Source organism: Bombina bombina, chromosome 8 (assembly GCF_027579735.1).
Source record: "Bombina bombina isolate aBomBom1 chromosome 8, aBomBom1.pri, whole genome shotgun sequence".
Taxonomy (NCBI): Eukaryota; Metazoa; Chordata; class Amphibia; order Anura; family Bombinatoridae; genus Bombina; species Bombina bombina.
In genome coordinates this window covers 200,265,028-200,289,644 of record NC_069506.1, presented here as the reverse complement: position 1 = coordinate 200,289,644, position 24,617 = coordinate 200,265,028, and the positions used below count along the sequence as shown (strand labels likewise).

The 24,617-nt window shown below is 35.6% G+C and overlaps 1 protein-coding gene across 1 annotated transcript in view; it reads left to right on the top strand.

Annotated features, from left to right (window-relative positions):
* Positions 1-3,893: 3,893 nt before the first annotated feature.
* The window catches only part of LOC128638710 (tetraspanin-4), a 143,915-nt gene continuing 123,191 nt past the window's right edge, over positions 3,894-24,617 (top strand). The window contains exon 1 of the mRNA XM_053690835.1: positions 3,894-4,132. The gene's annotated coding sequence lies outside the window, so the exon portion shown is untranslated. The remainder of the gene's footprint in view (positions 4,133-24,617) is intronic.

Here is a 24,617-nt window from a genome sequence, read left to right as displayed (position 1 = left end):
ATGCTAGTATTATCACCAGGGGTTAGACTTCATCACTACCAGAGGTTAGATGTCACCATTACCTTAGGTCAGTGGGTATACAGCCTTCTTACTCCTGCTTAACCCACATACCATTCCTTTTCTACAGGGAATCTAACAGGTATATAACCCTGGGAAAGAAAAGCCAGCTGCTTCTGAGTATAGAACCAAAAGAATTAAAAATAAATAAATAAATATATATATATATATATATATATATATATTTTTTTTTTTAATGCATGGGGCAATGCAGGAAGATGGCTAGCAACCCGGTAATGCCGGACAGACCCCTAAAAACCGGGACTTTCCCATGAAAATCGCAACAGTTGGGGGGTATGCAATATCCATTGAAACTATAGGTTGCACTAGAGTGATGTCAGCCTCGCTAACCCTTCTCTGGTAAATGGGATTAACCATGGATTTGTAATATCAAGTTGTGTGCTAATGTAAGCGTGGCGATATCGCTTATTGCATCGTGCACTATAGTTAGCACTACACTTGTAATCTGGCCCATAAAATATTGTTGAACACTAAACCCAAAACAATTCTATCATGATTCAAGTAGAGTATACAATTTTAAACAACATTCCAATTTACTTCTATTATCTAATTTGCTTCTTTCTTTAGATATCCTTTGTTGAAGAAATAGCAATGCACATGTGTGAGCCAATCACACAAGGCATCTATGTGCAGCAACCAATCAGCAGCTACTGAGCCTATCTAGATATGCTTTTCAGCAAAGTATATCAAGAGAATGAAGCAAATTAGATCATAAAAGTAAATTAAAAAGTTGTTTACAATTACACGCTTTTTCTAAATCATGAAAAAAAAAATGGGAACGGTGTAAAAGCCGGAACGGAACAGGCCTTTTATGAAGGAAATTGATTTAAAATATAATGGGATGAGTTAGAGACTCTTGAGAACAATTTTAGGAACAAGAATATTTGTGATATAATAATTAACCCTTTAACTACCAAAATAGTGTCTGGAACCAAACATAACAGCCCGGAAAAGCACCTTCCCAGAAAACCAGATACACCAAATTCACCAGTCACACATGACTAAATGTTATAAGTGTAATCAGCCACAAACCATCCACAGAAACCACATTATGATATCTGTTCCGGCCTTTAATACACTTTTTTATAAAAAGTGACGGAACGGCACCTTCCCAGCAAAATATACAGACCAAATTCACCAGCCACACATAACTAGATGTGATAAGTGTAATCAACCACAAACCATCCACAGAAACCACGTTCCAATACCCGTTCCGGCCTGTAAAACGCTTTTTCATGAAAGCTGACGGAACGGCACCTTACCAGCAAACCAGATACACCAAATTCATCAGTTTCACATAACTAAATGTTATAAGTGTAATCAGCCACAAACCATCCACAGAAACCACATTATGATATCTGTTCCAGCCTTTAATACACTTTTTTAATAAAAAGTGACAGAACGGCACCTTCCTAGCAAAATATACAGACCAAATTCACCAGCCACACATAACTAGATGTGATTAGTGTAATCAATCACGAACCATCCACAGAAACCACGTTCCAATACCCGTTCCGGACTGTAAAACGCTTTTTCATGAAAAGTGACGGAACGGCACCTTACCAGATACACCAAATTCACCAGTCACACATAACTAAATGTTATAAGTGTAATCAGTCACAAACCATCCACAGAAACCACATTATGATATCTGTTCTGGCCTTTAATACACTTTTTTATAAAAAGTGACGGAACGGCACCTTCCCAGCAAAATATACAGACCAAATTCACCAGCCACACATAACTAGATGTGATAAGTGTAATCAACCACAAACCATACACAGAAACCTGGGAAGGAGCTGTTCCATCAATTTTCATGAAAAGCGTATTACAGGCTGGAACAGATATCATAATGTGGTTTCTGTGGATGGCTTGTGGCTGATTACACTTTATACATTTAGTCATGTGTGAATGTGATGTATCTGGTTTGCTCATAAGGTGCTGTTCCTTCAATTTTCATGATAAAGCAATTTACAGGTCGGAACGGGTATTGGAACGTAGTTTCTGTGGATGGTTTGTGGTTGATTACTTATTTTATCTAGTTATGTGTGGCTGGTGAATCTGGTCTGTATCTGTTGCTGGTAAGGTGCCGTTCCGTCACTTCTCATGAAAAAGCATATTACAGGCCGGAACAAGTATTGAAACATGTTTTCTGTGGATGGTTTGTGGTTGATTACACTTATCACATTTAGTTATATGTGGCTGGTGAATTTGGTCTTTATATGTTGTTGAGAAGGTGCCGTTCCGTCACTTTTCATGAAAAAGTGTATTACCGGCCAGAACAGGTATTGGAAGGTGGTTTCTGTGGATGGTTTGTGGTTGATTACACTTATCACATCTAGTTTTGTTTTGTTGTTGAATTTAGTCTGTACATGTTGCTGGGAAGGTGCCGTTCCATCACTTTTCATGAAAAAGTGTATCAGGCCGAAACGGGTATTGGAACGTAGTTTCTGTGGATGGTTTTGGTTGATTAATCTTATCACATCTAGTTAAGTGGGGTTGGTAATTTTGGCCTGTATATGTTGCTGGGAAGGTGCCATTCCATCACTTTTCATGAAAAAGTGTACTACAGGCCGTAATAGGTTTTGGAACGTGGTGTCTGTGGATGGTTTGTGGTTGATTACACTTATCACATCTAGTTATGTGTGACTGGTGAATTTGATGTATCTGCTGGGAAGGTGCCATTCCGTCACTTTTCCTGAAAAATCGCTTTACAGGCTGGAACGGGTATTGGAACGTGGTTTCTGTGGATGGTTTGTAGTTGATTACACTTATCACATCTAGTTATGTGTGGCTGGTGAATTTGGTCTGTATATTTTGCTGGGAAGGTGCCGTTCCGTCACTTTTTTATAAAAAAGTGTATTAAAGGCTGGAACAGATATTATAATGTGGTTTCTGTGGATGGTTTGTGGCCGATTACACTTATTACATTTAGTCACATGTGACTTGTGAATTTGATGTATCTGGTTTACTGGGAAGGTGCTGTTCCGGGCTGTTATGTTTGGTTCCAGACACTATTTTGGTAGTTAAAGGGTTAATTAATAATTATATCACAAATATTCTTGTTCCTAAAATTGTTCTCAAGAGTCTCTAACACATCCCATTATATTTTAAATCAATTTCCTTCATAAATGGCCTGTTCCGTTCCGGCTTTTACACCGTTCCGAAAAAATGTGGGTTTTTTGTCCCTTTAAAGTGATGGTAAACTTTCAACTTTTTATAATCAGATCCTGAATGTCAGTGATATTTTAGATGGATTTCTAATAAAGATGCTCTTTAACTTTTTAATCTAGCAGCGCCATTCTAACACCGTACACTCCTCGCCGCACACTTCAAAAAGTAATGTTTTTTATTAGATTAAAAAGTAATTTACAGTGCATCTTCATTAGAAGTGATCAATTAAAGTCCATCTAAATTATCAGTCACTAACATTCAGGGTCTGATTATAAAAAGTGGAAAAGTTTACCATCACTTTAATGCATTGTATACAAATACATTTGCAGTGGTTAAACATACAGTGGTATGCAAGGAATAGTGCAAGAATTAAATAATAAATTATTAAAGCGTTTTCTTGTTCTACATTTGTATACTTTACTGTATGCCAAAAATGAAGTTTGTTCCTGCAAAAAAAAAAGGAAAAAATAAATTCTTTCACATAGAAACATAAACTTGCAAACTTTTCACCCTCATTAAACTAGCACATAAGTATGACATCCCTGCTGCGTGCCTAAAGAGAGCCGAAAGCACACTCCCATTTCCTTCAGGACCCTCACCTACTCACTCCCCCTCACATGACCAGGGGCAGCCCCCACCCTTCTACAGACTCTGCTGAGCTGACAGTCGCACTGAGAGTCAGACAGCTCGGAAAGTTACTGGGATTAAGACATAGTTCATGGTACTGTGAAGAAACAGAAGAACAAACAAAACATCATATCTGCTTTGCAGAGTGAGTCCAAATCATTTGCTTCTGCTGTTCGCCTGAGAAACTACTTGAAGGCACAAAAGAGTCAGATACCGTGTCTGTTATTCAGCTTCATCACAGCGGTATATAGAGGTAAGAACAAAGTCCTACTTTACTGTATAGGAGAGGGATGCAAGCGTTTTAATTATGGGATGCAAAGAGGGTATGCGCTACTTACATCAATGACTTGGGGGTTTTTTTGTATATTGCTGAGGCTGTCACTAGTTTTACATTTATAGCAAAAATGTACGACCCCATGGAGCTATTTTTATATATATAAAATAAAGGTTAAAAACAAAATACTTTTACCCAAGAGTAACTATTGTACTTTTAAATAAAGTTCTGTTCCTGTGTAATTACTTAGATGTGTAAACCTAGAGTCAGTATGAACTGGTTAGTTGGTACCTTTGTGTTTTCTTATTTGGCATGTTTATCAGTACTTCTAATACTTATGAAAATATTTCATTGTGTTGATGAATTTGGCTAGTTAAAGTTTATTGTTTGGGCATTTGCTTATTGTCCAATTCTTACAATCTAGTATCTAAAGATATATACATTATATATATATATACACACACATTATATATATATATATATATATATATATATACACATACACACACATATATATATATATACACACACTCACATACATTATACACACACACACAATGGAGTTTGGTACACACACACACACATTTTATATATATATATATATATATATATATATATATATATATATATATATATATATATATATATATATATATATATATATATATATATATATATATATATAATGTGTGTGTGTACCAAACTCCATCGTGTGTGTGTGTATAATGTATGTGAGTGTGTATATATATATATATATATATATATATATATATATATATATATATATATATATATATATATATATATATATATATATATGTGTCTGTGTATATATATACACACACACATACGCACACAAGCAATTCTAATCTGCTTCAGCCTTTTATGATACTCCACTATAAAGTAGCTATTTATAAAAAATAATGCTAAATCAGAGAGTTTAAAAGCCTTTTAATAGTGACTTCAAGTTTTCTTTTTCTTGTTTAAAATTCTTCAGTGAGGGCTCATGCCAAACATTACATCACTTTAGTGCACAAGTATTTGTAATCATAAATGTCACTCAGCATCCACTAGGTGTAAAGTAAGATGTTTTTAACATGGAGTATTGGAAAGTTGGAATTTATTCTAATATTCTAAATATTTCAGCCAAACTGGGATGTTAGTTGGATATTTTTGTTTATTTACTGTCTGCATGACAGAACCATTTATGTGCACAAATGGAAATAAGGTCTGATTCCAAAACAATTCGCAAAATCTAAAGCTTGGCAGTACTAATAATTCATTTTCAGTTGGATTAACATTCTGGCAAGGAATAGTCCTGCAGATTTGGGACATTATTTACTGCATGGGATTTAAATATATTTAGTAAACCTGACAGACTTTGTGTAGTATGTCTAGCTGCTCTGTTCACTTGAGTGACATCTTTATTTCAACTAGAGAAACTGCTATCCCCAGTAAAGGGCATATTCTTTAAAGTGTTGTGAGATCTTCTACACTTGGTCAGATATTATCCATAACATATGAAAGTTAAATTAAAAAATAAAAAATATGTTTGATTTAGACAGAGCCTACCCATTTAAAATAAACTGCCCAAGATAGGAAGTGTTCAAGATACGTGAACAGAACTAAGTGCATTGCTTGCTAGTGGTGAACCTTAAACACACCTGTGTCATTCTAGATGAGGTTATGGCTGATAACAGGGCATACTTAAGTATGTCTGCTCTTCATTAGCTTAACCCTATCCTTGACAGCCATATCCTTATCCAGAGCAGCACAAATGAGTGGCAAGTGTACAACTTTTACTGTGCGTTTAACCCCTTTGCAATAGTTGAATGCATAATAAGAATAAGGAATTTGTTCCAAAATAAAGCATTTGTATTCTTGATTGAGTGCTGAAATGGACATACAACTCCTAAATCATTTTTCTTGATTCAAAATCAGTTTAGAACAACTTTCTATTTTACTTAAAATTTACATAATTCTTTTGGTATTCTTTGTTGAAGGAACATCAATGCATTACTGGGAACTAGCTTAACACATCTGGTGAGCCAAAGGCAAGAGGTATATGTGCGCAGCTACCAATCAGCAGCAAGCACTTAGTTCATTGCTACTTCTAAGCATACATTGGTATGCTTTTCTACAATTATACTAAGAGAGTGAAGCAAATTAGATAATATAAGTATATTAGAAAGTTATTTAAACTTTCATTCTCTTTCTTAATCATGAAATACATTTTTTTTTACTTTACTGTCCCTTTAATGCTTTTCAGTTTTAAGCTTGGTTATTTTTGGTCCCTTCACTACAAAGTTGTTCCTTTTAAAGAGTACAGCTTTTATATTTTAAGTATATGTCACTAGACTTTCATCGTGGGATTTTAAAATGTGTTGCCTATATTTTATAGTATTTAAAGTATCTGTGTGTTAAAACTGAAAGCTGGAAACTTTTGTTTAGTTATACAGAACTGATTTGTGGTTTTACAGCGATTCATTTTTACATCACCTGCCATAAACAAAACCACTTAAACCAACCAGTCTTAAATTTATATATGAGAAAATATGCTGATTATGTTATCTTTGTCCCACAAAAATAATGATTTCTCAATAGGTTCATAACCCAGGATGTGTTCTGTTTGTTTGTATGATCCAAATATTAAGATTTACTTTAAGTATATTTATTTGACAAATTCCACATTCATAAAATATTATGGACTCAGTTAAAAACAACCCCCCCCCCCACAAAACTACTCTATATTGTGTGGGCTCCTCTACAGATGCTTATTGGCTGCTGTGCCTGTACCCTTTCATGGGGGTCCTGGGGTGCAATCTTATGAATATGGTGTGCCCCCCCCCCCTAGCCAGTTCAGATCTCCACTCTTGGCATTATGTTCTGAAGTAGCCCCAAGGGCCTTGTAAGTTCACCAATGACATCAGCCACCTGAGTTCCTCCTCTTCCAGGTGGAAAGTAAAGAAGGTGGGGACGAACAAAAGTGCAGACAGAAGGCACATATCCCTTGCCGACTAAACAGCCCTCTTAGACCCTGTATCATTAGTACTGGGAGCCTTTTTTTACGATAGAGAAAGTGGATTTATAAAAGAGTATTGCTTGGAGGTCTGTCTTAATACATATGTATTAAAGGGACACTAAACCCAGTTTTTTTTCTTTTGTGATTCGGATAGAGCATGCAATTTTAAGCAACTTTCTAATTTACTCCTATTATCAATTTTGTTTCATTATTTTGGTATCTTTATTTGAAAAGCAGGAATGAAAGCTTAGGAGCCGGCCCATTTTTTGGTTCAGCACCTGGGTAGCCCTTGCTGATTGATGGCCAAATGTAGCCACTAATCAGTAAGTGCTATGCATGGTCTGAACCAAAAATGGGCTGGCTCCTAAGTTTTTATTCCTGCTTTTCAAATAATGATACCAAGAGAATGAAGAAAAAATGATAATAGGAGTAAATTAGTAAATTGCATGCTCTATCTGAATCATAAAATATTTTTTTGTTTGTTTAGTATTCCTTTAAGAAAAAGGAGCATTATTTTTCTAGAGGGGAGGTACAAACTTTACTTGTTTATTCATTTTGTTTAGTTTAAAAACTAGTAAAAATGTTTGTGAGGTTTCCACTATCTAATCACCAACCTCAACCTACAGAGCTAAATGATCAGGAACAATGTGTCAAATGTGACTAACATTCTTAGCACTACCACTATCTCTTGTACACAGGTCAGGTCTGTGACTTGGAGGGAAGGGGCTTTGAGCAGAAGTCATGACTGATCCATACATAGCAGCTGGGCAGATCTTGACAGCAATGATGCTCTAATTTATGCTCATAGCTAGGGTCCAACCCAGAGATAGAGAAGGGACAGCTCACTAGACAACAGGTCTGAATGTTTAGGCTCCATGGTGCCTGGTGTTGGCTGATTCTGCATTAAAACAAACATTTAGGGAACTATTAGAATTTGCTAACTCACAAGTTATCATGATAAACGGAAAATGCCGTTCCCAATTCTTACAGTTTTCCATATGTATGTTGAAAACTTTTTTCACTTTGAAGTTCAGTATCATAAACATTTCATGACAAACAGGCAAATGTGATTCCCCCCCCCCCTTTTATTATTCATAAAATGTGCTAAGAGATTTTCCTTTGGTGCACCAGGCTATATTTTTTGACTGTTCAGAATTTATTAGTCAAAAAATGCAAAAACAAAAAAAAAAGCAAAGTTTAATCATCAGCAATAACATAAAAATATGTGCCCCCTATTTGTTTACTCTTATGTAGCTATTAAATTGCACAATTGTATTAATTATTAGTGTGAGAAAGGGAAGCAATTTAATATTTGAATCTATAGTAGCTCATTAAAAAGGGAAGTCCCAGCTGTTACTATGGTGCTTGGTTTACAATACTGGCACCTAGTGCACAAAACTGTGACAATTTTGGGATTAAAAATATTGTCATTTTTAAGATCATATTAAAGGGTCATGATACCCAAATGTTGAAACACTTGAAAGTGATGCAGCATAGCTGTAAAAAGCTGTCTAGCATATATCACCTGAACATCTCTATGTAAAAAAGAAAGATATTTTACCTCAAAAGTTCCTCAGTAGCCACCTCCCATTGTAAAGGACTTCTAAGCAGCAAATCAGTATGTCTGTCCCAGGACAGGCAAAGGAGAGAGCTTCATGCACACTCATGTTATTTCCCCAATCAGTTTAAGGAAGTTTACTATGAAATCTCATGAGATCACAGTAAGAGAGTTCATGACCGCAGCACTGTTGATGCTGATTGGCTCCTGTTCATTTCTTCAGCAGCAGCTGAATTATAACTTTTTACACAGAACTTACTCTGCTGAGCTGAGGAGATTGTGAGGTACAATACCTTCCTTTTTTACATAGAGATGCTCAGGTGATATTTTCCGGTCAGCTTTTTACAGTTATACTGCATCAATTTCAAGTGATTTAGCATATGAGTATTATGTCCCTTTAAAGGGGAAGTAAGCACTTTGAGGTTGCAATATAAAAAACTTAAAGTCAAAGTCAATCCTAGCGTTGTACAAACGCTAGGATTAACTATTGAAACGAATAAAAGGGACTTTCATTCATGAAGTATAAGATACTTCATGTAGAAAGCTCCTTTATTTGTTTCTATCGATCGCTGTTCTTAGCTGCTACAGCAGCCCACGGCTAATATTTTTTTGTTAAGAGGTGACGTTTTCACCTCTTAGCCAATAACCGTGCGGTAAATCCGGCTCCCATGGGCGCCAAGCTGGATTTACCGCACAGTTATTGATTAAGTGGTGAAAACGCTAGGATAGACTTTCACTTAAATTATGCATAGTAAAACAACTTTGCAACCTACTATCATTATTTAATTTGTTATTTAAGTCTGAAAATTGTGGATTTTCCAGTTCTCAAAAATGAAAGGGCACATGAGAGGCTTCACAAAATTCAAAATTGACATTTTGTTAACACAATGATAGTGGTAAATCCTGTCTTTTCCCATTTTCAAGTATTGATTGGCTTCTCCAAATAAGGAATGTAGGGGGGGGGGGTTGACAATTGCTGCAAAAAAAGGTGTTAATCTGTTCTAATAAACTTAATATTCATATGTTATTCAATTGAAATGGTTCAAACAAATGTTGTAATTAAAATGTGTTTTCTGTCCCTTTTAGATTTAAACTAAATTGGCAATCTTTAGCCTCAGAATAGCTTGTGTTTTGTAAGTACCTGTGTAATAATTGGTAAAATTAACTCAGCCTTACAATTTTCCTGTTTTTATTAAAGCAGGGCTTTTTTTGTGGGCTACTCACCTGTACCAAGTACCCCCACCTCTGCCAACTCATAAGAGGTAATATGTGTAATCATCAAGTAAATAGCCTAGTTTTCACAAGAGGGGGCTGCAAAATACATCAAGCGTTGTAAATAATCTTGTCCCTTTGGTTTTCTCAATGTTACGGAGCAGATTATATATATTGAGCATGTGCAAGAGATCACAGTGTATAGATATATTATTGGCTGATGGCTGTCTCATGATACAAGGATAGAAAATTGAAGTAAGGTTTGAAATAAAAAAAAAAAAAAAAAAAAAAGTACTACTAAAATTTAAAAAATTTGGAATAAGTGCTATTGCATTATCTTCAGCAACAATTTCCAATTAAAAAATTCTAAAATTTCTACACTTTTTGATGTTTCTGGAACATTCTTTGTTTGAAATGATCTCTCGCATCATTTCAGGAGCGTAGGTGTGTCCTGTGTATGTTTTCTGACAGACAAACAGATTAGTGTAATCGCACACATCTGGACAGCTCAGTCTCAGGTCAGGACTTCAACAAGTGTTTAATCTAATTTAGCCGTCTACTTAGAATCCCTGTGGTGTTTTTACAGCACTTGGACCTGTTAAAAGTTACTGAGCAATAATATTAATCATTGCTGTTTTAGTTCTAAAAACCCATAAAATTTGTTAAATTACACAATCTACTGCAGAGCCTGACAAATTTGTTCAAAATCTAGGAGACAGCCCATAAATTTAGGGGCCCGATTTATATATAAAGTTACCAGCAAATTTTTATTTATTTTTGTTTAACATTAAGACAATTTTCAGGAATTTCAAAATATATGAATATGTTATATCTGATCTGGATACTTTTTCATGAAAAAAAAAATAAAAAAATAAATACCAATATATAAGCTACAGAGGACATTCCATGTCTGTCTGCAATGATTTCTCTAATTGAATACAGTTGAATAAATCTGGTTAGGTTTATTTAGTTATTCCTCAATCAGAGCCCATAACACAGAGACCAGAGTACTTACAGCATCATAAATCACTAACTATAACAACTCTTCAATTAATATTTTGTTCTTTATAAATGGTATTACCCCATAGTTACGTCTTTGGACTTCATTAATAAATTTAGTAAAATCTGATCAAGCTAAAGTTAAATGATTTTTAAATGGATAAACAATCCCTTAAAATTTACAGAAATAAAATTTCTGTGTCTTCATTTAAGGTCATGCTCAAATAACCTTTAAAATGTCTGCAACTTATACTTGAAAGTGATGTAAACGTGAAATAAGAAGTTACATTTTCTTACCAGGCTTCATATGGCAAATGATCAATTTACAAACACATATATTTGAAGATTATCCCCCCACCACCACCATTCATGCACTGGGAGCTGAGCTTATTAAGAATTCTGTATAGCATAAAGTACATAGCTACCGTGCTGGTGAGGTGACTGTGGGTGACGTTTCATAGAATTTCACCTATACCAGGTTTTTGTCAAAGAATTGCAAATGTTTAAAGGGCCACTGTAAGTAAATATTTTCTATGCCTGTTACTAACTAACTACCCCAAATAAGCTTTTTATCAATAGCATTTCATTAACATATCTCTACCGTATATCAGAAATCTTGTCTGCAAATTTAATTGTTTTCCAAACCCACTCCGTGGGTATCCTTTGCTCTGTACCAATCCGTTTACAATACCTAGGTTTCAAAATGGCGCTTTAAACACAAAGTTATTGGTTTAAGTATTTTGAACATGCAGTGCTGAAAATAGTGGGCAGGATAACGTGACATCATCGGCGAATAAAAGATATAACTTTTAGAACGTTATGAAACTTTGTTTTGGAGAAAATATAGGTCAGTAGGTTTTAATTAATGTTTATTAACTTTAATATGTTAGTTGTTTAGCTTAAAAATTATAACAGAAAGTAATCCTTTAAGGAAATAAAGATGTACTTCATAGTCATTATACAGTTCTGCTAAATTATCTGAAAAAAATATTCCCTGTCTCTCCTGCCCTGTTTAAATGCAACCCCCCCAAAAAAAGTAATTTTCTTTTTCCAGATACATTTCTAAAATATTTTCAATTCCATTATCAGTTATTTGTCATATAGATGTTGCACCTATTTCTTGCTTAGCAAGGAGAATTATATTTCCAGTAAATGGTCTTGTTGCTTTTAGAGACTCTGTGATTACAAAGATGGAGACAACACCCCTGCAAGTGAGATAAGACTGATGATAACGTTGCATGCAACTACTCCAGCCTTTTATAAAATTATTTTGATTGCTCTTCCAAATAACATCAAAGGGCAAAACATCTGCCTATATAAAGATAAAGGGATGGTAAACTTGACATGTTTTAAAATCAGGTCTGCAATCCAAGAAATATTTTAGATTGATTTTAATTGATCACTTTGAATGGAGATGCACTGTAACTTACTTTTTAATACAGCTGTGCCATTCTAATACCCCGTGTCCTGGCTGCCTATTTTAAAACTCATATTTTTTGTGAGTGAACGGTTTGAACTGTTCTCCAAATCGGCGCTCTAGCCATACTGCACTTTTTTTTGTAGCTAGAGCGCCGATTGGAGAATAGTTCAAGTTGTTAGCATGCAGTTTTAAAAGACTTTCCAATTTACTTCAATTAGCAAATTTTATACACACACTTTGAGGCACCAGCTCCTACTGAGCATGTGCACAAGTTCATAGGGTATACGTATACTGGTCTGTGATTGGCTGATGGCTGTCACATGATACCGGGGGCTGGCAAATGGGTGGGAAAAAAAAAAATTCAGAACAAAGAATCTACTGCTTATTTGAGATTCAGAGTAAGTATTATTGCAGTCTTTTTATTATGCACTTTTTTAATTATGGAATTCTACTGTATTTAGTGGTTCTTTAAAGAGACATGAAACCCACATTTTTTTTCTTTCATGATTTAGAAAGAGCGTGCAATTTTAAACAACTTTATAATTTACTTCTTTTGTCTAATTTGATTCATTCTCTTGATGTCCTTTATTGAAAAGCATAGGCTCAGTAGCTGCTAATTGGAGGCCGCACATAGATGCCTTGTGTGTTTGGCTCAGCCATGAGCATTGCTATTTCTTCAACAAAGGATATCTAAAGAATTAAGCAAATTAGATAATAGAAGTAAATTGGAATGTTGTTTAAAATTGTGTTCTCTATCTGAATCATTAAAGAAAAATTTTGGGTTTCATGTCCCTTTAATTTCTGTTATCTGTTGCTGCAATTTCTGAAACCCAAGTCCAGAAAAAATAAATAAAAAAAAATGTGAAAGTGATACAGCAAAGTGACATATAAGTCAAAACGTTCATTATTCACATAGATTACAGAATTTTTTTTTGTATTTTTTTTTTCAATTAACCTCTGTTAAGCACTTAAGGGCAGCAGTGTTTGCAACTATGTATAAAACTGTTACAAACATTATTGCAAACTCCAGCCATAAAGTGATCAAGACGTGCATGCTCCCGAGTCTTTTCTAGGTATTTAGTTATGGAAAGGAGCTAATTTTCAACATCTGATACTAAGATAATCAAGTAAGTTTGTCAATAGAAGGTAATTACAATTTATTTTTTTCCATACTCTGCCTGAATCACAAAAGTTAAATTTTGACTTCCACGTCCCTTTAAGCTGAGTGCATAATTTCTAACTCACCGTAGTGTAAAAAATACACCAGTCTTTTTTTTTTTGCATGATTTCAAATAAATCTCTTTCTGGAGCTACACAGGACTGTGCATATGCAGAGCGCTTCAGTCACTGTCGGTTCCCATGACAACGAGCATCCATAACTGCACTCCCATAGCTCCGATTATACAAATGATACAAATTAGAGCAGGTCATTTTTCAACTATAATGGCCCTTTAATCTATTTGAAACACATTTCATATAGCATAATATAAACCTGAATTTGCTATTCCAAGTTAGGCCCTAAATCTATTACTGAATGTGTTCTAGATAATAACTAAAGAAAACTTAAATGTAAAAGCCAGTGCTCTGCACTTAGACTAGGTGCTGAGGCCCTTGTGCGGGGGATGTTAAGCACACATCTGGATTTTACATGAATCGCCCCCCTCCTTGCTCATTTTATTACACACACGTGCTGGCAACAGAAACTGCCTTGGCCAGGACTGATGGAGCCGCGCGTGTGATGTGGGCTCTGTATCCCCAGCACCTCTTAGCTTTATATATTTTATATTTCTTTCTGTGCCCCAGGGATCTCACTTAAAGAACTGTGGATGATGTCTGTCCCAGTTCCTTTACCCCCCTCTTTTGTTCTCCCTCTATATAGTTAAATTTTCCTCTTATTGCTTTGCTTGAAACTATTGTTACACGAGAACTGTGATTGCGGGAGCAGCCCACAAAACACGTCTCTTTCGCACTCCATTTTCTGCCTATATGAACATGCGTTTGTGTCTTCCACGCTCCCTAGAGAGGCCAAAAAACTAAATCAATAACCTTGGTTTTTAAGTTGATGCAAATTGCCTTAACCAGCTGATTGATTTGCAGGTTACAGAATTTGCTTTATGACCTCTCAGGGAGCGTTGGACAAGCACAAGGTTTACACAAAAGTAAGAGATTTTAATTCTATTATAAAATGCTCTATTTCACCAGATTATTTTATTATTGCACTAAAGCATTAAGCACAGTGTTAAATTGACACTTCTGACTAGAAGACTGGTGAGCCAATCAGAAGTGGCATATGCATGTAGCTACCAATCTCCAGCCATGATCCTGCTCAGTACCAGCTTGGCAATGCGTCTAGTGTGCAAGCCTAAATATGTGCTTAACGTTTGTGAATTTTGATATTTTATTAGAATGTGGGGAATGGGTAGTAAAGCTAAATGCGTTATCTATATTTTTAAACAATAACATATTTTGTGTCTATTGTCCCTTTAACACCTTTAGTGACCCAGCAATTTAGTGGCTTAGAGATCCAGGACTAATTATTTCAGAAAAAAGATAGGTTTAACTGAACAGCCAGCTGACACACACATAAATGGTTTATTTATATAGTTGTAGGATTATCTAATAAAGTTCTGACAGTAATTAGCAGGGGCATGGAAAGTGTTTAAAAAAAAAAAAAAAAAAAAAAAAAAAAAAAAAAAAAAAAAAAAAAACACACACACACACAAAATAATTTAAAGGGATAGGAAAGTCAAAATGAAACTTGCATGATTCAGATAGAACATGTAATTTTAATACACTTTTAAATTCACTTATTTTCAAATGTACTTTGTTCTCTTGGTATCCTTTGTTGAAAAATAATATGTACATAGCCTAGACTACTGGGTGCTTGCTGATGATTGGTGCCTGCACACATTGGTCTCTTGGGATTCACTCACTAGATCAGAGCTAGCTGAGCAGATCTGGTGAACCAGTGACAAGAGCCAAGTGTGTGTGTGTCTACCAATCACCAGCTAGTTCCCAATAGTGTAGGATATGTACATATTCTTTTTCATCAAAGGATACCAAGAGAACAAAGTAAATTTGAAAATAAGTGAATTAAAAACTGTCTTAAAATTACATGTTCTGTTGGAATCATGCAAGTTTGGGTTTAAACCAGTTGTCTTTATTCTACACTCCTGTTGTATCTCACCCCATTTACAGAGTCTGCAGTCCCTAATGTACACTGCTGGTAGCTAAAGCTGGCTCCAGGTGGATATATTTATAGGATTCTGGCTCTGTGCATCTATATGTGTGTTTGTGGCACTTGTGCGAAATAAAAAAGTAAATGCTGACAGTAAGAAAAATGATAATGCAGAAGAGGAAAGATGCAGAACGTATTTTAGGATTAGATGAGCATAATTGCAGAGCTTGACTATTATTTTTTAAATTTTGTTTAAAGGGGCATTTTGATTCAACAGTAACATGCTCCAGTGTGATAGAGTATGCATTGTTTGCATTGGTGCCCATAGATAACCATGTGTTTTAGCTCCTGCATCAGGTGATGCAAGCCTTACAGCTCTTGAAGAGAACCAGACTGCTGAGCCAATCAGGAAGAGCAGTTGCACATTCAAATCAGTCATTCAGCTCCTGATAACTGTGTGTTTACTTATGTGTTTAACACACAGTTATAAAGTGTAAGTAATGCAAAAATGGCATGCTCCAACAAATTAGAGCAAGATCCTGATAAGAGTTCACTGTATTAGAGAATGTGGCAAGAGCATCCTTTTTAGATGGCCTCCACGGTGAGGTTGATTTCTGCTGCGGTCTCTTAATTTACATAGCTTCTCTTTAGCCAATACTGCAGCATGACATTTTCAATGCAAGTGGCAATTTCAACAAGCAAAAATAGACACCTTAAATGACAACAATTGAGCTATTGGTAAACAGTTTAATACACTCCAGCAGCGAGAATGGATCATTGGGAACACATTACAGAGGAGAAAATTACCATTTAAGGGCAAAAAGAAGGCCCTATGTTGTATAGCTGTGAAAGGGGTTCAGTGACTAAAAGATACATTGAGGGGCTTAGATTGGAATCTAAATGAAAAAGCCCCGAGCATTGGAAGCCAGAACAGAAGGCATGTCCCCCCCCCCCCCCTCCTGTGTGTGCGCCTTTCAATGGGGACTCTGGCCAAGTCTCAGCCATTTAATCCTACAAAACTCACATCTGGAATCCATTAACTGTGGCTATTTACTCAGCAAGAAGCACAGAACAAGTCAGCCTTTTCTAATAATAAAAATAACAAAGCACTGAACAATAGATGGAAAAGTTGACTGCTAACAAAATGTTTAAAATTAGAAGTTTTTAAAACATTCTATTATTTGCATAATTAACAATAAAACCATTTCCACTTGTTTCAGGACTGCGGAGAGTTATAGTGCTTACAAATAGCTGATTAACCCCTTTTGTTCATAAGAACTGCTTCTTGTTGAAGTTATTTCCTCAAACTCCAATCTACAGAATCTACCTTGTTCTTCAGGTACTTTATGGAATTACGTTTTATGTAAAATCTGCCTCTATATTTTCTCAAAACCCAGAAATGCATACTGCCTTTATCCGTTTGTTCCCATTGGTTTACTCACCATTTTGTTCAATAGTACAAAAGCTAATCTTTCCTGTTGAATATCTTGCTTAGAGGCAAATTAAACTTAAAGACACATAAAAGTGCAAAAACAAAATTTATGCTTACCTGATAAATGTTTTTCTTTCTGGCATGGAGAGTCAACAACGTACACAAGGGTGTAAAATACCTGAGGTTTACTCAAAAAAAAAATCTGTATTATAATTAAAAAAAAAAAAAAAAAAGGAGGGCGGGGTCGTGGACTCTCCATGCCCGGAAAGAAAGAAATGTATCAGGTAAGCATAAATTTAGTTTTCTTTCCTATGGCATGGAGAGTCCACAACGTTATTCCAATTACTAGTGGAAACCAATACCCAAGCTAGAGGACACGGAATGAACAGGGAGGGGAGAACAAGGAAGGAGAACCTAAACAGAAGGCACCACCGCTTGAAGAACCTTTCTCCCAAAAGAGGCCTCAGCCGAGGTAAAAGTTTCAAATTTGTAGAGTTTGGAAAAAGTATGCAAAGAGGACCATGTTGCCGCCTTGCAAATCTGTTCCACAGAAGCTTGATTTTTGAAAGACCAAGAAGAGAAGACAGCCCTAGTGGAATGAGCCGTAATTCTCTCAGGGGGCTGCTGTCCAGCAGTCTCATAAGCAAAACGAATCATACTTCTTAAAGGGACACTAAACCCAATTTTTTCCTTTTGTGATTCATATAGAGCATGCAATTTTAAGCAACTTTCTAATTTACTCCTATTATCATTTTTTCTTTGTTCTCTTGCTATCTTTATTTGAAAAAGGCATCTAAGCTAAGGAGCCAGACAATTGTTGGTTCAGAACCACGGATAGAACTTATTTATTGGTGCTATCCAATCAGCAAGGACAACCCAGGTTGTTCACCAAAAATAGGCCAGCATTTAAACTTACATTCTTGCTTTTCAAATAAAGATACTAAGAGAATGGAGAACATTTGATAAAAGGAGTAAATTAGAAAGTTGCTTAAAATTGCATGCTCTATCCGAATCACAAAAGTAAAAAATTGGGTTCAGTGTCCCTTTAACCAGAGAGACAGAGAAGTAGAAGTGGCTTTCTGACCCTTACGCTATCCAGAGAAAACAACAAACAGGGCAGAAGATTGCGGAAAATCTTTAGTAGCTTGTAGGTAAAATTTTAGAGCACGCTCGTAGTAGCTACGTCCAAAAGGCTTAAGGGGTAAAGTACTACACTGCAAACAAATCTGCTAAACAAATGTTTGCAAATATTTTTTGTTGAGTATGATTCTTATTGATTTGACCGGATAGGGACAAATATAAAAAAAGTTAGTGCACCAAACAAACAAGTACTGTGTAGCATGTAGCTGGGTCAGAGCTCTGCATACTGGAAGATACATACTAGCCTTTAACTGGAAGTGGAAAAACTACTATTTTCAAAAGGTAAATTACATGACAAGCTGGTGAAATAAAAAACGGAAATACATTGCATAGTTTGATTTACCATGCACAATTAGCCATTTTATTGGATATTAGACAGTGTTCCTTTGTTTAAAGCAAATATATTAAAATAAAAAGAAACAAACTGTATTAAAAAACAGCAAACAACTTACTTGTTTTCTTGCAAAATTAGCACTTAGAATTTCTCACAGTAGCCCCTGCCCCCAGTGGGATAAGAGTGGAACATTCTTTTAAACTTAAGATTTGTTCTGGCAGTTCTGAGCATGAGCAAATTTGACTCCCTGTTTAACTAGTCTATTCACTTAATACTTAAAGGGATACTGAACCCAAATTTTTTCTTTTGCGATTCAGATAGAGCATGCAATTTTAAGCAACTTTATAATTTACTCCTATTATCACATTTTCTTTGTTCTCTTGCTATCTTTATTTGAAAAAGAAAGTCTAGAACCCTGGACAGCACTTGTTTATTGGTGGATTAATTTATCCACCAATCAGCAAGAACAATCCAGGTTGTTCACCAAAAATGGGCCAGCATTTAAACTTACATTCTTGCTTTTCAATTAAAGATACCAAGAGAATGAAGAACATTTGCTAATAGGAGTAAATTAGAAAGTTGCTTAAAATTTCATTCTCTATCTGAATCACAAAAGAAAAAAATTTGATTCAGTGTCCCTTTAAAGGGATAATAAACACTACAAATGTTATTGTATAAATAGATAGATAATCCCTTTATTTAGCATTCCCACGTTTTGCATAACCAACACAGTTATAGAAATATACTTTTTACCTCTGTAATTACCTTGTATCTAAACTTCTGCAGACTGCCTCCTTATCTCAGATCTTTTGACAGACTTGTATTTCAGGCAATTAGTGCATGAGCACAATGTTATTTATAGGAAACTTATGAACTAACGCTCTTTAGCTGTGAAAACTGTCGAATGCATTCAGATAAGAGGCGGCCTTCAAGGTCTTAGAAATTAGCATATGAGCCTACCTAGGTTTAGCTTTCAACAAAGAGTAGCAGGAGAACAAAGCAAATTTGATAATAAAAGTAAATTAGTAAGCTGTTTAAAATTACATGCCCTATCTGAACCATGAAAGTTTAATTTGGACTTTACTATTCCTTTAAGTAACTCTGGAAGATTTAGGACATCATTCTTCTTCCTATAGAACACATTCTCCTTGTAGAGCCGTGGCAGGAAGTAATGGACACTGCACAAATTAAGTTTAAAAATAAACAGGTCAAATCCATTTAAATAGATGAATAATACATAGTGCAATTATTTCTATTAAGTATAAATCACTGCTTAGTTCTTTTTTATTACAATGAAACATATGTATACATCAAAGTATTGCATAACATTTTTATGTAAAAGTTATTTTTACCAGAACGCCGCTCCTTGCTCTACTGAGCGGGTCTGGTTTGTACACAGCGCAACACTGTCAGGTCATAGCGTGCCCGGTCGCGCCATTAAAATGAATGTAGCTTGCTCCCGCTACTACACCAGTCGCGATGCGCTGTGTAAAAATCAGACCCGCTCAGTAGAGCAAGGAGCGGCGTTCTGGTAAAATGAACTTATACATAAAAAAATTCTGTAATACTTTAATGTATACATCTGCCGATAAGCTAATGTCATATAATTCTGCACTACGTAAGTTTACTGCCCCTTTAAGTTCAAGGCTTCACTAATTTATATCAAATTCTGGATCTTTTTAGTGGTCAATGTTTTTCGTATAATGGTTTATACCGAATAATCTAAAAAAGAATTGGAGCTGTTGGTAACATTTTTCAGAATCGGAAAACCCTGGTCTAGTATAGGTGAAATATATAAAAAAGAAATGATACTTCTGGCCATTTGCCTCTTGAGTGCCTATCTTTCTGATTAATAATACATGACAGCTCTCAGTTGGAGGTTTTGACTCTCACGTCTGCAATGTTTATTTAGTCTGGGAAAGTCACAGAACACTCAGTAGATTCATAATGAGTGCATAGAATATCTATTGCCCCTTTAGTCTTTGTTTGAGGCTTTGTTATATCCACTGCAAGGCTTCCTGTCCATGTTTTAAGAATTTCTGTTTGAGACAGATTTTGGTGAACAAGATTGTGAGTTAATGCTCCAAATGATAATAGTCTCTTCCCCTGAATGTACTGTGTGTGCCCAAAATCTTAACGCTATATACTTTGCTATCTTTTAACCAACTTCAGTGCCAAAGAAGACTTAAAGGGGCAGTACACACCAGTTTTCATTTGACTACACGTAATACACACTACTATAAAGAATAATATGCACTAATATAATAATATAAAAATACAGTGTAAAACCTTTTAAAAACTTACTTAGAAACTTCCAGTTTAGCTCTGTTAATGAGATAAGCCTGGGACACCCACTGAAAGGGGCTGATAGCAGAACCCCCCTCCCTTGCATATGAAAAGATCCATTATACAAACAGAAGCAGTCTGAAATCTGTATACATCAGTATACAGCTACAACTTTGGGGCTTGGTTAGGAGTCTGAAAATCAGCACAATGTTTTTTTTTTCTTTTTTTAAATAAGCAAAACTATACATTTTTACAAAAACTGACCCAGATGGGTTATATAAATGGATCATCTACAAAACATTTATGCAAAGAAAAATCTAGTGTAAAATGTCCCTTTATTTCCGGTGCTTTGCATTTAGCAAGCAAGGAGGTAACGCCACTAATAAATGGCTCCACCAGATGAAGTACACAGCACCCTTTATACACGGGGTGTTGATTTGAGGAAAAATACTGTCATGGCAGTTACTTGTCATTTGAGGATCTAAAAGGTGAACATTTTTATATTTTGGGGCCTTGATTTCTGTATGACTTGAAACTTTTTTTTTTTAATAGTTTGTATTAATTAGTTTTTTGATCCACAATGACAAACCAAGCGTATATAACATGGAATACGATATGACAGTGACTACAGGATATTGTAAACAAGGTAGAGCTTTAACATTTTGTAGAGTCCTTCCGGTTGAAGGGCTTGGTAGCTGGTGAGTCTCTTGACCATAAGTTCCATAAATAAGACTGTATTATTATTTCTACATGTAGTAACTTACAGATCATGTGTCAAAACCATTAAACACTGATTGTAAAAAGACTATGACCTATCCACATTCCGGTTGTGAGTAAAGAAGGTGAATTCTCGCTATATCAACTATAGTGTGTTATATATAGCTGGTGGGGAGTGAGCAGGAAAGAAGGGAAAGGGAAGAGAGAAAAAACAAAAGAAAACAAAAAACAAACAAACCTTGAAACTTTTCTCCCGATACTAAGTTGCCATATCTTGCCTTTTTAAAATGGATTTTCTACTTTAATCATTATTTATTTCATTAGAGCTTTTTATTTTTTTAACTATATGCTTTAAAACATATAAAAGTTGTGTTCCTCCAGATGAGGATACAGGTGGTTAGCAAATGAGAAGCACACATACATGTGTATGTTCCTGGCTGTTCATCTGGAGCAGAATGGGAGTGTTCCAGGACTCCAACTCTTCGTTTTGGAGTTAAGCACAAAGTGAAATAAGTTTTTTTTTTTTTTTTAGATAAATAAGGAAATAGTCTAACAAACAAAAAAAAGAGCATTTTTGTTTTTACCAGAATGCCTCTTTAATATCACTTTAAAATTAAAGTGGCATTGTACAGTAAAAATCTTCACCTTTTAAAAGGTCGATTTATCAAAGGCTTTCCCCAGCCTTTGAGCCCCTACGGCTGCAGGTTCTCACACCTTTTTGCCACCTCTTGTTTGGCGAAATTCAATCTCCCCATGCAATGCTGAATTCCTCCATGAGAATTCAGACCGCCAGAGGCGAGCTGCGGCGGAGAGGGGCACGTATATGCGCCCCTGTCCACCTCAGCTTGATAAATCGCTCCCATGAGTTTCCAGTTATCAGTTTTACCTATTGGATTGTATTAAATAGTTTACAAAACAGCTAATTGATTTTGTTATTTTACCTCAACCAGAACATACACTGAAAAATATGAATACTGCAGCATTCTCTATAGAAAAGCTATGTAAACAGGATAATGCGGCATAACTAAACCTCCTGGTGGTAGGGATGTGAGAGAGATTTATTGTATGCTATGTTTAAAAAAAAAAAAAAAAAAAAAAAAAAAAAAGGATACCAAGCAAACACAAAAAGGGGTAGAAAAGTGTATCTAGTAAATTTTCTGATAAAAAAATATTTCTATAAATATTAACATTTTATTAGGGTTAAAATATATATGGTATATGACAAGGTGTTCAACTGGAAAGGTCTATAAGGTATACATATATATCTAAATATGTGTATATAAAATTATATATATATATATATATATATATATATATATATATATACATACATATACATATACATATACATATACATATATATACACACATACACACTATAATCGCGTTTGTAACATGTCCATCAGTGTCGCCAGTTGCGCACGCATCCTCAAAGGAATGTTGGCTGCGCACGCAGCCAAAAGAATCCACCTGGATGCAGCGTAGGCAAACAAAGCTTTAAAAAACAAAACAAAAAAAAGCCACGTAACGAACCACACAAAATAACAAAAAGCCCGCACGAAGTATAACAAAAAAAAACTAACCTTGCAAACGAAATATTAACAAACACCTAAACTGCCAACCCCCACATTGCAAACTAATAAAGTAATTAACCCCTAATCCGCAAATAACATTAAAATATTAACCTGTAAACCGCCAACCTCCCACATCGCAATAAACCTAATTAACCTATTAACTCCTAAACCGTCAACCCCCCACAACGCAAATAATTTAATTACTAAGCCCCCTAACACCCCCTAAAATAACCCCAATACCAAGTTACAATTAAATAAATAAAACCTAACATTAAATTACAAAAAAAGTATCTAAAATAAAAAAACACTCTAAAATTACAGAAAAAAATAAACAAAATTATCAAAAATTAAAAAAATTAAACCTAATTCCAATGAAAATAAAAAAGCCAGTCCCAAAATAAAAAAAACCCTAAACTACCAATAGCCCTTAAAAGGGCCTTTTGTAGGGCACTGCCCTAAGTTAAACAGCTCTTTCAAATTAAAAAAAATACTAAAGTCCCCCCTAACAGTAAAAACCACCCACCAAACCCCCCAAAATAAAAAACCTAACACTAAAAAAACCTAAACTACCTATTGCCCCTAAAGGGGCATTCGTAAGGGCATTCAGCTTTTACAGCCAATTAAATCCCTAATCTTAAAAATAACCCCCCCCAAATAAAAAATTAAATCCTAAAACTAAGCCCCAAATAGGTACTCACCCTTCCTGAAGTCCGGCGGAGAAGGTCTTCTTCCAAGCGGCTCCATCATCTTCATCCGGAGCGAAGGCGGAGAGGAGGTGCGGAGATGGCTTCCCCGATGCATGGATCCTCAGCGGGGGTTCTTCAGTGGCGGCGGTCCTCAGCGGCGTGGATGCTCCTCTTCATGCGATCGTCCGTCGCACACTGAAGAAAACTGAATGCAAAGTACCCCATATTTATTGGGGTACCTCGCATTCCTATTGGATGAAATTTTTAAATCAGCCAATAAGATGAGAGCTACTGAAATCTTATTGGCTGATTTGAACAGCCAATAAGATTTCAGTAGCTCTAATTCTATTGGCCGATTTCAAAATTTCAGCCAATAGGAATGCAAGGTACCCCAAATTGATTGCGGTACCTTCCACTCAATTTTTAGTGTACGCCGGAGACCGGATGAAGCGGAGCCTCCACGCCACTGAGGATCACCGCCGATGACGACCGCTGCTCCGTATCCGCGCATCAGGGAAGACCGTTCTGCATCTCCCCGCCACTTTCGTTACGGATGAAGATAATGGAGCCACCTGGAAGAAGACCTCTGCCGGACTTCAGGAACGGTGATTACCTACAGTATTTGGGGCTTTATTTTTTTTATTTTTAAGATTAGGGATTTAATGGTACAAAAGCTGATTGCCCTTTTAAGGACCGTAAAAGAGCTCATTGCCCTTTTAAAGGGCAATGCCCATACAAATGTCCCTTTAGGGGCAATGGGTAGCTTAGGTTTTTTTAGACTTTGTTTTTTTTATTTGGGGGGGGGGGGGTTACTGTTAGGGGGTAATTGGAGCTGTCAATGCCCTACAAAAGGCCCTTTTAAGGACTATTGGTAATTTAGTATTAGATTAGGGGATGTTTTTATTT